The 15794-nt window shown below is 42.2% G+C and overlaps 1 long non-coding RNA gene across 1 annotated transcript in view; it reads right to left on the bottom strand.

The window, feature by feature from the left end:
• Positions 1-8034: 8034 nt before the first annotated feature.
• The window catches only part of LOC112608637, a 78321-nt gene continuing 70561 nt past the window's right edge, over positions 8035-15794 (bottom strand). Inside the window, exon 4 of the long non-coding RNA XR_003116021.1 lies at positions 8035-8996. This is a non-coding gene — a long non-coding RNA (uncharacterized LOC112608637). The remainder of the gene's footprint in view (positions 8997-15794) is intronic.

The following is a 15794-nucleotide window of genomic DNA, read 5'->3' as shown; positions in this document are numbered from 1 at the left end:
AAAATGTTTGGCAGTTCTTTGTTTGCCTCTCTCCTGCCACCATGTAAGACATGCCTTGCTTCCCCTTCACCTTTCACCATGATTGTAAATTTCCTGAGGCCTCCCCAGCCATGTGGAACAGTGAGTCAATTAAGCCTCTTTTCTTCACAAATTACCCAGTCTCAGGTAGCATCCTTATAGCAGTGTGAAAATGAACTAATATAGCATCTATGTGTTTCCTTTGGTAAAGTAATTGTTGAAATTTGCCTGTCTCTTCTTTCTTTCTTTCTTTCTTTCTTTTTCTTTCTTTCTTTCTTCTTTCTTTTTCTTTCTTTCTTCTTTCTTTTTCTTTCTTTCTTTCCTTCTTTCTCTTTCTTTTTTTTCCTTTCTTTTCTTTCTTTCTTTCTTTCTTTCTTTCTTTCTTTCTTTCTTTCTTTCTTTCTTTCTTTCTTTCTTTCTTTCTTTCTTTCTTTCTTTTCTTTCCTCTCTTTCTTTCCTTCCTTCCTTCCTCCCTCCCTCCCTCCTTTCTTTCTCTCTCTCTCTCTCTCTCTCTCGTTTTCTCCCTTCCCTTCCCTTTTTTTTTTTTTTTTTGGACAGTCTTGCTGTCACCTAGGCTGGAGTGCAGTGGAGTGATCTCTGCCCACTGCAACCTCAACCTCCCAGGTTCAAGCAACTCTTGTGCCTCAGCCTCCCGAGTAGCTGGGACTATAGGCGTGTGCCACAATCCCGGCTAATTTTTGTATTTTTAGTAAATATGGGGTTTCACCATGTTGACCACCCTGGTCTTGAACTCCTGACCTCAGGTGATCCACCCGCCTCGGCCTCCCAAAGTGCTGGGATTACAGGCGTGAGCCACTGCGCCCAATTGGCTTTTTTTTTGGCTTATAGTTGAGTTTTGAGAGTTCTTTATATGTTTTAAGTTCAAACCCTTTGTCAAATATATGATGTGTGGATATTTTTTCCCACCCTGTGACTTGTCTTTTTATCCTCTTAACAGCAACTTGGACAAAGTCAAAAATTTTAATTATGGTAGTCTAATTTATCCATTTTTCTCATATAAATCTTGCTTATGGTAGCATATGTAGAAAATCTTTGCCAACTCAAGGCCATTAAGATTTTTTTCCTAGATTTTTTTCAAAACCTTTATGTTTTACATTGAAGTCTATTATCCATTGTGGGGTAATTTTGTCTAAACTGTGAAGTATAGGTCAAGGTTCATTCTTTTCTTTCTTTTTTTTGCACATGGATGCCCAATTGTTCAAACACCAGTTTTTGAAGACAGTATTCATTCTCTATTGAATTGGCTTTGTACCTTTTCCAAAAATCAACTGACCATATTTTTGTGAATCTATATGAAGTCTCTACTCCATTTTATTGAACTGTGTGTCTGTCTGCTCACCCATATTTCATTGTCTTGATGACTGTAGCTTTATTCCAAGGCCTGAGATCAGGTAGTATGAGTCCCTCAACTTTGCTCATTTTCAAAATTGTATTGGATATTCCACATTTTTGCCTTTCCATTATACTTTTGTTTTTCTTTTTTGAGACAGGGTCTGAGTATATTGCCCAGGCTGGAGTGTAATGGCTCAATCTCGGCTCACTGCAACCTCCGCCTCCTGGGTTCAAGAGATTCTCCTGCCTCAGCCTCCTGAATAGCTGAGATTTCAGGCAAGCACCACCATGCTTGGCTAATTTTTTATATTTTTAGAAGAGACAGGGTTTCACCATGTTGGCCAGGCTGGTCTCAAACTCCTGGCCTCAAGTGATCTGCCCACCTTGGCAACCAAAGTGCTAGAATTATAGGCGTGAACCACCACGTCCAGCTATCCATATAAATTTTAAAATTAGTTTGTCAATAGATACAAAACCCCTGCTGGGATTTTGGTTGGAACAGCATCAAATCTATACATCAAACTGGAGGGAACTGACATCTTAACTATATTGAATTTTTCAATTATGAAAATAAGATTTCTTTTCTTTTCTTCCTCTTTTTTTTTTTTTTGGAGACGGAGTCTAGCTCTGTCACCCAGGCTGGAGTGCAGTGGTATGATCTCGGCTCACTGCAACTTCCGCTTCCCAGGCTCAAGCAATTCTCCTGCCTCAGCCTCCAGAGTAGCTGGGATTACAGGCACACACCACCACGCCCGGCTAATTTTTGTATTTTAGTAGAGAGAGGGTTTCATCAGGTTGCCCAGGTTGGTCTTGAACTCCTGACCTCAAGTGATCCGCCTGCCTCAGCCTCCCAAAATGCAGGGATTACAGGCATGAGCCACCATGCCCAGCGAAAATAATATTTCTTTATTTCATCACTGTTTTGTAGTTTTCCACATACAGATCCTGGTAACTTTATATCCAAATATTTTTTTCTTTCCATTTTTTAGGTATTGTAAATGGTACTAATTTTGATTTTTGTTTCCTGTTGTTTATTGCTATTATGTGAGAGTACAGTAGCCTTTCTTAGGTTTTTTAGGTGAAAACAGATTACTGACTTGAGACCTTTCTTCTTTTTTTTTAGAGATGGGACTTCACTATGTCACCCAGGCTGGAGTGCAGTGGTGCAATCATAGCTCACTGCAGCCTTCAACTCCTGGGCTCAAGCAATCCTCCTGCCTCAGCCTCCCAAGTAGCTGGGAACACAGGCACATGCCACCACATCCAGCTAATTTTTTGGTTTTTGTAGATGGGGTCTCACTATGCTGCCCAGATTGGTCTCGAACTCCTGGCCTCAAGCGATCTTCCTGCCTCAGCCTCTCAAGTAGCTGGGATCACAGGTGCAAGCAACCATGCCTGGCTCAGTTAAAAATATTGTATAACTTCCTAGTAGGTGTCTTCTTTGACACATAAATTATTTAGTATATTTTTATTTGCAAATATTTGATGGTTTTCCAGGTATCTTTATTATTAGTTTTTAGTTTAATTCTGTTATGAACAGAAAACATACATTTATAGTATATCTTGGTGAATACTCAAGGTGCAATTGAAAAGAGTGTATTTTGCTGTTGTGTGAGGTGTTCTATAAATGGGAACTGGTTGCTCAGGTGTTCTGTATATTTGTTGGTTTTCTGTCCACATTTTCTGTTAATTAGTTAAAGAGATGTTTCAAGTTCTCTATATTAAATGGATTTGTCTATTACTCCTCTGAATTTATAATATATTTTGGAACTCTGTTGTTAGGTGCAGAGATATTTAGGATTTATTTAATTAATTAATTAATTTATTTATTTATTTTTTGACAGTGTCTCACTCTGTCATCCAATCTAGAGTGCAGTGGCATGATTTTGGCTTACTATAACCTCCACCTCGCAGGCTCAAGCAATCCTCCTGACTCAGCCTCCCAAGTAGCTGGGACTCCAGGCATGTGCCACCAAGCCCAACTAATTTTTGCATTTTTTGTGGAGATGGAATTTCTCCATGTTGCCCAGGCTGGGTTTTTGTTTGTTTGTTTGTTGTTTTTGTTTGTTTTGGTTTTTGTGCCCAGGCTGGAGTGCAGTGACGCGATCTCTGCTCACTGCAAGCTCCGCCTCTCGCCTCCCGGGTTCACGCCATTCTCAGGCCTCAGCCTCCCGAGTAGCTGGGACTACAGGCACCCGCCACCATGCCCAGTTAATTTTTTTGTATTTTTGGTAGAGACGGGGTTTCACTGTGTTAGCCAGGATGGTCTTGATCTCCTGACCTCATGATCCGCCCGCCTCAGTCTCCCAAGGTGTTGGGATTACAGGCGTGAGCCACCGCGCCTGCCCCCAGGCTGTGTTTTATAATGAATGTCATCATTGATTCATTGGTATATGTTGTATTTCTGTCTCTGACCCCTCCACTGGTGTCTGAACTTGTATATCAAACTACAAACTTAGTATATCAACTGAGTGGCCTCATAGGCATTTTAAACTTCAGAGCAAACCAGAACTCTTTCTATCATAGTTTTCTGCTTTCAAAATACCATTCAACCAATTGTGCAGGCCCCAAACTTTAGTGTCATCCTTTATTCTTCTCTTATCCTCACACTCCACGTCCAATCCATCAGCATCCCAACTCTACCTGCAAAATATATCTTGAATGTGTTTACTTTTCACCTCTGAATTCTTGGCACCCTAGTCCAGGCTACCATAATATCTCACCTGCACTAAGGTGACCATCTCCTTACTGGTTTCTCCTTGCACTGGGTCCCTGTTCATTCTATTTCCATTTTTGGGGGGGGGTTTGTTTTGTTTTGTTTTGTTGTTGTTTTGAGATGGAGTCTTGCTCTGTCGCACAGGCTGGAATGCAGTGGCATGATCTCGGCTCACTGCAACCTCTGCCTCCTGGGTTCAGCCGATTCTTCTGCCTCAGCTTCCCAAGTAACTGGGACTACAGGCGCCTGCCACCATGCCCGGCTAATTTTTGTATTTTTAGTAGAAACGGGGTTTTATCACATTGGCCAGGCTGGTCTCGAACTCCTGACCTCGTGATCCACCTACCTAAGCCTCTCAAAGTGCTGGGATAACAGGTGTGAGCCACTGCACCTGGCCTCATACTATTTCTCATATAGGAGCCGAAGTATACTTTGGTTGTTTTGATTAAAGAAGAATTTTAAGGCCAGATGTGGTGGCTCATGCCTGTAACCCCAGCACTTTGGAAGGCTGAGGCGGGTGGATTGCTTAAGGTCAGGAGTTTGAGACCAGCCTGGCCAACATGGCAAAACCCCATCTCTACAAAAATACAAAAAATAGCCAGGTGTGGTGGCACACGCCTGTAATCCCAGCTACTCAGGAGGCTGAGGAAGGAGAATCGCTCAAACCTGGGAGGTAGAGGTTGCAGTGAGGCGAGATTGCACCACTGTACCCCAGCCTGGGCAACAGAGTGAGATCCTGTCTGCACCCCCCTACCAAAAAAAAAGAATAATTTTAGTAGGAACTGGATCATGTTTAGCTTTAAAACTCTGCAATGTTTTGGGTCCCCATGCTTACCTGTCTTCTGTTTCATTCCCACTCTTGGCCCTAGAGTTAGGCCCTATCTTAACGTGGTATTTATCACCCCGATGCATGTCTTCCCACCTCTGCTATATATGTCTGCTCAGGTCGCCATCACAAAATACCACATAGTGGGTAGCTGAAACAACAGCTCTGGAGGCTAGAAGCCGAAGATCAAGATGCCAGGAGGGTGGTTTGGGTTAAGGCCTCTCCTTCTGGCTTTTAGACAGCTGCCTTTCTGCTATGTTCTCTCATGGCCTTTCCTCTGTGGGCATTGAGGAAGACAGAAAGAGAGCACTCTGGTAGCTCTCCCTGTTTTTATAAGGACCCCAGTCCTGTGAGATTAGGGATTCACCTTATGACCTCATTTAGCCTTAATCACCTCCATATAGGCCTTATCTCCAATACAGTTACTTTGGGGGTTTGGGCCTCAGTGTATGAATCTGGCGGGGAACACAATTCAGTCCATAAGAGTATGTATCCCTAAAATATAGGCAGGCAAATAAATAGGCAGGTAGGCAGGTAGATAGATAGAGTTACACTGTGGTAAAAGATTATCTAACTATATTATATTTACATCAACTAATGAAACCTAAGGAAATTGCTATTAGTAATTTTCCACTTAATAGTTGTGCTATCCTCCACCAAAAACTCATATTAATCATGTTTTCAAGAACTGTTTCCAAGTTCTAGTTTTACAAAATCTATATGTGAATTCAAATTACAAAGTAGTAAAGTCACCTCTGAGACTTCATTATATGATTTACACAACATGATGGAAATTATGATTATACAATTTTATATTCTCCATCTTTATATCCATATACTTGAAATCTCTCCCATCTGAAATAAGTATTCTGTGATCATACGAATTAAACTTTAAAATGTTTCTTAGTCCAGGCACAGTGGATTACACAGCTGTAATTCCAGCACTTTGGGAGGCCAAGGAGAGCGGATCACTTAAGCCCAGAAGTTTGAGACCAGCCTGGGCAACATGGTGAAACTTTGTCTCTACAAAAACTTAGCCGGGTGTGGTGCACACCTGAAGTCCCAGCTACTCAAGAGGCTGAGGTGGAAGGATTGGTTGAGCCCAGGAGGTAGAGGCTGCAGTAAGCCAAGATCGTGCCACTGCACTCCAGCCTGGGCAACATAGTGAGACCCTGTCCAAAAAAAAAAACATGTTTTTTAGAGGTTTAAGGATGGGATGAAGAGAAGTTGGTAAATGTGTACAGAAATAGTTAAATAGAGAGAATACATTCTAGTATTCAATAGCACAGCAGGGTGACTATAGTTATCAATAATGTATTATATATTTCAAAATAGCTGGAACATTTGGAATGTTCCCAACACAAAGAAATGATATCTATTTGAGGTAAGAGCTATCCCAATTATCCCAATTTGATCATTATACATTGAATGCATATATCAAAATATCACCGGTACCCCATAAATAGGTACAATTATATATCTGTAAAAAAAATTTTTTTTTAGGAATGAAGCCAAGAACGTTATTTCTACTAAAAAGGAAATGTCTTTTTAAAAAACAAAATCCTTTATTTAAAATTAGGTGGATTGAGCACACCTGCAATCCAAGCACTTTGAAAGGCCGAGGCAGGAGCACTGCTTAAGCACAGGAGCTGGAGACCAGCCTGGGTAACAGAGTGAGACCCCATCTCCACAAAATAAAATAATAAAAAAATTAGCCAGGCATGGTAACATGCACCTGTAGTCCCAACTACTTCGGAGGCTGAGTCGGGAGGATTGCTTGAGCCCAGGAGATAGAGGCTGCAGTGAGCTGTGACTGTGCTGCTGCATTCCAGCCTGGGCAACAGAACAAGACCCTGTCTCAAAAAGAAAAAAGAAAGAAAGAAGAAGAAAAAGAAAGAAAGAAAGAAAGAAAGAAAGAAAGAAAGAAAGAAAGAAAGAAGGAAAGAAAGAAAGAGAGAGAAAGAGGGAGGGAGGGAAGGAGGGAAAAGAAAAGAAAAGGAAAGGAAAGGAAAGGAAAGAGATAAAATTATGTAGAGAAGAAAAATGTTATTTTCAAAGTCTTTTAACTATTCAAGTTTAGTGTAATGAAAAAAGTATAATCCATATCTGGCACTGGAGTCATCATATTTCTAGTAAATTGGTTAAGTTTTCTTTCATTACACCTCTCAGAATTTTGTCCTTTTGAGGAAGGCAAACAACTCAGCCTCGGCAATACTGTGTCTCATTTAACAATCTATTTCAGTCTTATTCTTGGCAGTTACCAATGACCTGGCGCTGTTGACACATTTTCAGTGTGTGTGGCTATGTGTGAAATGCTGCCATGTTGCTATTTTCCTACACAGTTCTCCCCTTTGATCACCAACCTTGTCTTGTCTCCCACTCTCCCTTCAGCTCTAATTGTTTTTTATTCCTTTGAAACCATCTGGAAAAAAAGAAGGTCCTTAAAGAATAGTCTCCTTTCCAGTCATTGCTGCCAACTTAGAAATATTTCAATTTCTTTCTTGCTGAGTATTTTTAGTTTGTTAAGAAGATTTTTTCTTCCCACCTAGCCAAGATTAGTTAAAACCTAGGTCTACCCAATTGTCCTCCAGCAGTAACAGCCCAGGGCCCCCAGGTGTCACAATGGGAGGATTACAGGATTTAAATCAAAACATTTTATTTTATTTTATTTCAAGTCATAATCCTACCACCTTCCCAGCTAGAGACCTTGGGCAATCACAGCCACTCTGGGATTCAGTGTCCTCATCTGTAAAATGCGGGTGATCAGACCACCTAGTTTTCAGGGTTGTTTTAAGGATTAAATAAGTGAATGTACATGAATATCCCTTGAGAAGTGTAATGCAGTGATGTTAATGTTTGCTCAGTTCAATAAACATTTCTTTAATAACTAATAGGGGTGGCAAACTCAAAGGACTACAGGTAACAGGTAACGTAAATGCATGCAGCAGGCAGGGTTCCATGCCTCAAGGAGTGGGGAAGGTGCGTGTCTGGAGACCTTGAGCTCACAAGCCTGTCTGAGGACAATCTTGGCTCAGCTCCAGTCTACAGTTTCCATCTCAGAAAAAGATCTAGTTTTGGCCAGATGTTTTGATTTTTCAAGAAAAGCTAGAAAATATGATCATTTCAATGTGAAATCTTTTTATTTTTAAATGTTGACAACTAATTTTTAGAAATCCCTTTGTGGGTGAAAACACAATACTCATCTACCAGCTGAATTTGCCCCACAGACCTCCAGTTTTGCCTACTATGTGCCACATACCATGGGAGGCCCTAGGAATGCAAAGAAAAAATATATAGTCCGTGGTGGACATGGAGATGCAACTGCCTTGATCCCCTTTTGAGAAAGGATGTGCTGCCCAGCTGCAGGGAGCGCTGTCAGCAGACGGCCCTCAGCTGTCAGCCTCTTCAGGTACTGCTTCAGCTGCAGAGCTGCATCACTCATGGTCACGCCCCTTCCTGGTTGGCCCATACCTAATAATGTGTGGTGGCAGGGGTATAAAGACCTAGCTACCTCACACCAATTCAGAACAACGAAAGGCCATTCCAGCTCCAGAGCTCTTCACGGTGTCAGGTGAGACAGTTGTCAGGTTTGCATCAGAGCTTCACTTCACCTTAGGTCCATTCCTGTTTCCTTGTCTTCCTTTCCACAGGTGATGACCCAAAGGCCCACATACATATTTTGGTCACTAAACTCCATCTCAGAAGCAGCTTCCTGGGGAATCCAGCATGCAGCATGATCCTTGAACTCAGGGAACAATTTGTATGATGAGCCAGGTGGATAGATGAATTCAATACTGTGTGAGAAGTGCTAGGATAGACACATAAAGAAAAAGCGATAGGAAGGGAGGAGAAGTACACCAATTCAATCAATGAGGCTCAAGTTCTTCCTGGAGTGAATAATCTTGAGATAATTTTGAAGGTTTGTAAGCATATAAAGAAGGAAGAACAGGCCAGGCTCAGTGGCTCACATGTGGGATTTGGCTCAGTGCTGCCAAATCCCAGCACTTTGGCAGTCCAAGGTGAGAGGATCACTTCAGGCCAGGAGTTCAAGACCAGCCTAGGCAACATAGTGAGACCTTGTCGCTACAAAAAAAAAGAAGAGAGAAGAAAGGAAAGTAGAAAGGAGAGGAAGAAGGAGGAGGAGGAAGAGGAGGAGGAGGAAGAGGAGGAGGAGGAGGAGAAGGAGGAGAAGGAAGAGGACAACAGAGAAGGAGGAGGAGGAACAGGTATTTCAGGCAAAGCAAACACTGAAAGCAAGCAGTAAACAGACATCCAAGAAACAGACGCCATATACATGGAGGATCAGCAGCAGTTTGGTACTAACAGAGCTTAAAATGTTAAGTTGGGAATGGGCCTGAGATGAAGTTGAAGAGAAAGTTTTAACTTAAGAACTTGGCCTTGATTCGGTAGATAAAGTGAACTGAAAATTTTTCCTCCTAGTTTACTAAACACTTATTCTTTCTTTCCTCCAATAAGCTTTATATGTTGGTCCTTCCTGGAGTCCATTTTCATTCAATAGGCATTCCTTGAGAAGTTTCATCTTCTATCATAGTTGAAAATCTAGACATGAGCACCCAACTCATCTCCACGTAAATGGCCCATAGGAATCACAAATTCAACATGTCCAAAATCAAGTTCATCACCTGACTCTCCTACACCTCATCTTTCCAAATTTCCTACCTTAGTGAATACTAGCACTGTCCACCCAATTGCTCAAGCTAGGGTCCTAAGCATCAGTCTTGGTTCCTTTCACTCCTTTACACTCCAAATTCAGTCTTTTTTAATGTGTCCTATAAATAATCTCACTTTAATATATTTCTGATCACTCCATAGCCAGTGCCACTTCTTTAGTTCAATCAGAGCTCTTTACAGTTGGCTCATTTGCCTCTAGTCTTATCCCCTTTCAAGTCTATTCACCAAATAACTGCAAGAACAATCCCCCCAAAGCACACATATGATCATATCAAGCTTCAACCTAAAGTCCTCCAGGGGTCTCCATAATCTTTGAGATAAAGTCCAAAGTTCTCAACAAAATTCATCATCTGATACTGATTTCACACTTTCTGCTTCACACACAATATATTACTTTCAATTCCTCCAGCTCTTTATGCCCTCTTTCACTCCAGAACTTGTACCAGCTTGCCCACATAGTCTGAAATTTCTTTCCCTGGCTGTCTCTACTCTCCTTCTCTTCACCTGGTTAACACCTGTTAGTCGTTCAGGGATTAACGTATGTGTTGCTTTCTCTACCACCTTTACCCCTATTATAAGCTAAATGCCTTGTTTATAATTCTATCATTGCACCTATCAATCTGTACTTCTGTCTCTCTACCACAAGATACAACTGAATGCAGAGAACATACCTATTCATTCCCAAATGTCCAATGCTTAGCACAACATCATTTCCAAATAAATGAATGAATGAAACATATTTTATTTCTAAATGTTCCCTCTGATAGCAATGTGACTAACTGTTTCAAGAGGGAACTCACTAGAGGCCAAGAGACATGTTATAAGAGGCAGTGATGACCTAAACCAGAAAAGTGGGAGTGGCAAAAAAGTAGCTATATGGAGAAATAGCTTACAGATAAAATCAGCAGAATTGATGATTGGATATTGGGGCTAAGGAAAAGGTTATGGTATGAAATAATTTTTGGATTTCTGATTTGGGCACCAGGATAGTGACATCTTAACTAGGATACAATATGAGAGGAGAAGCAGGTTGGATAAAGGGCATAGCGACGATGAGTTTTAATGAGTTTGCTCAGGGCACGTTGAGGATGAAGTGCATATGGAAAGACCAGGTGGATTTATTTTGACTTTGGCATATGGAGTGGGGGGAGTAGTAAAAACCATAAATGAAATGGTATGATGAGCTGGGCATGGTGGCAGATGCCTGTAGTCCCAGCTACTTGGGAGGCTGGAGAATGGTGTGAATCCAGGAGGCTGAGCTTGCAGTGAGCTGAGATTGCGCCACTGCACTCCAGCCTGGGTGACAGAGCAAGACTGTGAAAGGAAGGAAGGAAGGGAGGGAGGGAGGGAGGGAGGGAGAGAGAGAGAAAGAAAGAAAGAGAGAGAGAGAGAGAGAGAGGGAGGGAGGGAGGGAGGGAGGGAAGGAAGGAAGGAAAGAAAAAGAAAGAAAGAAAGAAAGAAAGAAAGAAACGGCATAGTGAGGGCGAGCGTGGTGGCTCACACTTGTAATCCCAGCACTTTGGGAGGCTGAGGCAGGCGGATCACCTGAGGTCAGGAGCTTGAGACCAGCCTGAACAACATGGAGAAACCCTTTCTCTACTAAAAATACAAAATTAACTAAGCATGGTGGCACATGCCTGTAATCCCAGCTACTCAGGAGGCTGAGGCAGGAGAATCGCTTGAACCTGGGAGGAGGAGGATGGTGTGAGCCGAGATCGCGCCATTGCACTCCAGCCTAGGCAACAAGAGCAAAACTCCATCTAAAAATTAAAAAGAAAAAAGAAGAAATGGCATGGGGGAATAGTTGGTGTAAGGAAGAGGTCAAGCACAGTGCCCTGGGAACATCAACTTTGTTACAGGTTGGGCTACATTTCTTCTTTTTGCCCCCTCCAGATCCACTGTCCATCCCACCCCAGGAGACTGACCTATATGGACTATGCCAATGGGCTTCCTTGCCCTCTGGTTTTGCTTTGGTTTAGCTCATGAGAAAGACTATCAGTAGATAGAAGGAGAGAGGAGAATGACATCCAGGTATTTATTCTCCAGCTCACTCTCTGCTTCATCCCTTTACCAACTACCTCTCCAAGTTCCAGCAATGGCCCTCCCTACCTATCAGGGCCAGGTGTGGTAAGGAAGGCTCGCTGATACTAGCCAGGGGTACTGTCCTAGTTCTTCTCACTTTTCCTAAGCCATACACACTTTTTAAATAACTCTTTTATTAAAATCTCCCCAATTACGGCCAGGCGTGGTGGCTCACACCTGTAATCCCAGCTCTTAGGGAGGCCGAGGCGGGCAGATCACCTGAGGTTGGGAGTTGGAGACCAGCCTGACCAACATGGAGAAACCCCGTCTCTACTAAAAATACAAAATTAGCCAGGCATGGTGGCACATGCCTATAATCCCAGCTACTCCAGAGGCTGAGGCAGAAGAATCACTTGAACCCAGAAGGCAGAGGTTGCGGTGAGCTGAGATCGTGCCACTGCACTTCAGCCTGGGCAACAAGAGTGAAACTCCGTCTCAAAAAATAATAAATAAATAAATAAATAAAATCTCCCCAATTATTCAGCTTGAAAATGCCATCATTTTCCTAAAGAGACCCTGAGTGATAAACAAAGGATGCTAGGAAAGAGAGGCAAACTAATCTGATAAACGAACTCTATCACGGTGCCTTAGTAGATTACTCTTCCCAAGTAAACAGAGTTATCTGAAAACTAAAGAATAACCCTAAAAGTGGAAATTTCAGGCACCAGGACGAAGGAGGAAGTGGTTGATAGCTAGAATGAATGTAACGGCAAACAACTTGGAAATTCTTAAGGATTAAATTCCAACGAGGCATATTCCAAAGGGCTAAATAACTCTACATATAAGTCACTTCTAAGTGCCTGTGGTGACATGGTCTCATATTATAATAAACTTTGTAAGAGTTAATAATAGCAAGGGTTCCAAATAACTGAGTATAAAATACTGGTGTGTGGGGATCTAAAAAGATAGCAATCTTGCTAACTTAATGGGATCCAACTAATGGGGTCCAACAGCTGAGCATCAACATAGCACAAAAGATATGCAAAAATATTAAGAGAAATTCAGCTGTCTGCTCCATTGGAACCACAGAGAAGTAATATTAACATATTCGGTTGTATTAAAGATAGGATTTTGACATACATGTATATGGCCTCAACATTATTTTGAATAGATTCAAGCTGGACAGTGGCCTTTATTGGAGTTCTTCAGATTGTAAAATGTAGGTCACGCTGACTCTGGGCCAGTTCTGTGATATCTCCTTCCCTGTCTGTATCCTCCTGGTCATCTTTACTGCTCCACAATGTCTGACTCCCTTCCTACATGAGCCCTCTAAACAGATTCTACTTCATTCTAGGCAGCTGTTGTCGTAGCTACAACCCCTCAGGACCCTTATACTGCCAGCTTGTTTACGGAAATTGGCTAGATTACAAATTTAATTTGTTTTTCTATGATTTAGCCAATCAACCCTGCAAGAATGTAGGAAAAAAAAATAGTGGGGGCAACTCAAGAACGATTAAAATGTCAGCTGGGCACAATAGCTTGTGCCTGTAATCTCGTGATTCTGGAGGATCAATTGCGGTCAGGAGTTTGAGGCTGCAGTGAGCTATGATGGTACCAGTGCACTTTAGCCTGGGTGACAAAGTGAGACCCTGTCTCTAAAAAAAAAATCTTTTTTGTTTTCTGAGACGGAGTCTTGCTCTGTCGCCCAGGCTAGAGTGCAGTGGTGGGATCTTGGCTCACTGCAAGCTCCACCTCCTGGGTTCATGCTATTCTCCTGCCTCAGCCTCCTGAGTAGCTGGGACTACAGGCGCCCGCCACCACGCCTGGCTAATTTTTTGTATTTTTAGTAGAGACGGGGTTTCACTGTGTTAGCCAGGATGGTCTTGATCTCCTGACCTGGTGATGCGCCCGCCTCAACCTCCCAAAGTGCTGGGATTACAGGCGTGAGCCACCATGCCCAGCCAAAAAAAATTTTTTTAAGGAACAATTAAAATGTCAACGTGTTTAGAAAGAGACCTATTCGTAATGCAAATATGAAATACTTTTGATGTTGATATTCAGGTCATTAGAACTCAGTGTCAATCACGGCGTTAGAATTTTGCTTTGACTTACCAATGAGGAAAAAAAAAAAAAAAGGCAGCAGACCCAGAGCTTGTTTCCCCTGCTTATCTCAAGTCAACAATCTAAAATCAAAGAAAAATCCCGAACTTCGAAATAACTCTAAAGTTCACCTCTTCTAACTTGCTTCTCCATTTGCTAACATCTTGTATGATGTCCCTGACAAAGTCACTTGTTCATGTATTCAACAGACACAAATTGAGCACCTGTTCTTGCCAAGCACCACTTATTTAACTCCAAAGATGAAAGCACTTTGGTTGCTACTTCCAAGAAACTCACACTAAGCCCGTCCTTGAATGGTGACTTCATGACATAAATCATTATGATCAAGTTCTCTTGAATTGAAATTGCCTCTGCACTACTTCCAGAAGAGAAAATTTGGTTCTGTCTTCACATATTTTTAGGGAGTATTAAGTTTTTGTGCTGTCCACCCTGACCTCAAGATTTTTTGGCAAAACATACGAAGTTCACTCAATTACTCCTCATATGATTTAGCATCTAAAACACTCAGAACCCTGGTCACACTCCTCTAAACACATTCAAGTTTGTCAAAGCCCCTCTTCAAGTGAGGAGATCAAAATAGAAAATGTATCACATTTCTATTTCTATTTTCTAGAATGACCTGGTTACTGACTTTTTTTTTTTCTCTTAGACGGAGTTTCACTCTTGTTGCCCAGGCTGGAATGTCATGGTGTGATCTCGGCTCACTGCAACCTCTGCCTCCCGGGTTCCAGTGATTCTCCTGCCTCAGCCTGCTGAGTAGCTGGAATCGCAGGCACACACCACTACACCTGGCTAATCTTGTATTTTTAGTAGAGATGGGGTTTCTCCATGTTGGTCAGGGTGGTCTCTAACTCCTGACCTCAGGTGATCTGCCCACCTCGGCCTCCCAAAGCACTGGGATTACAGGCGTAAGCCACTGCGCCCGGCTGATACTGACTTTTTCTAACGCAACTACAATTCCTTGGCCTTTGAAAACACTTCTGTCATTCTGCTATATGAGCATGGTCTTTGGAGTCAGACCCAAGTTCATATAGATAGATGATTTTGTAATCTTGGACAAGTTGCTTCACATCTCTGAACTCTAACTTCATCTGTGAAACAGAGATAATCATTATTTCCTTATAGATTTTTTGGTAAGGGTGAAAATATATGACATGTAAAGCCCCTTAGCACAGTACTTGGTACATAGTAGATGCTCAAAAAATTGCCATTGGGCTGGGCGCATTGGCTCACACCCAGCACTTTGGGAGGCTGAGGTGGGCAGATCACTCAAGGTCAGGAGTTCAAGACCAGCCTGGCCAACATGGTGAAACTCCATCTCTACTAAAACTACAAAAATTAGCCAGGCGTAGGGGTGCATGCCTATAGTCCTAGCTACTAGGGAGGCTGAAGCACAAGAATCTCTTGAACCCGGGAGGCAAAGGTTGAAGTGAGTAGAGATACCACCACTGCACTTCATCTCAAAAAGGAAAAAAAAAATTGCTAATTGATGCCCTTAATATCATTTTTATTTTCACAGACACAGCAATTGCTTTATTTTTGAAACATAGTGTCTCTTTGTCGCCCAGGCTGGAGTGCAGTGGTGCGATCTCGGCTCACTAGAACCTCTGCCTCCTGAGTTCAAGTGATTCTCCTGCCTCAGCCTCCCAAGTAGCTGAGACTACAGGTGCCCATCACCATGCTTGGGTAATTTTTTAATATTTTTTAGTAGAGACAGTGTTTCACTGTGTTGGCCAGGCTGGTCTTGAACTGCTGATCTCAGGTGATCCACCCACCTCGGCCTCCCAAAGTGCTGGGATTATAGGTGTGAGCCACCGCACCCAGCCTTGTTTTTTATTTTCCACAGAAACTGACATCAAATTCAGGCCTATCCTTCCTTTATTCAACTGATTTTCTCCCTGACATTTCAGACTTCACGTTTGTTATTGTAACAGTTCATGTGTGTTCATCTTCTCTTCCCAGTGTATTGAGATTTTCTTTAGATTTGAATACTGTTGTGTCACCTGCAGATCAGATCAGACCTTTAAGTCTTCATCCTGGTTACTG

This window comes from Theropithecus gelada, chromosome 15, assembly GCF_003255815.1.
Source record: "Theropithecus gelada isolate Dixy chromosome 15, Tgel_1.0, whole genome shotgun sequence".
In the NCBI taxonomy this organism is placed as follows: Eukaryota; Metazoa; Chordata; class Mammalia; order Primates; family Cercopithecidae; genus Theropithecus; species Theropithecus gelada.
Note: the sequence above shows the minus strand (reverse complement) of the source record. Positions and strands in the feature narration are given on the sequence as shown.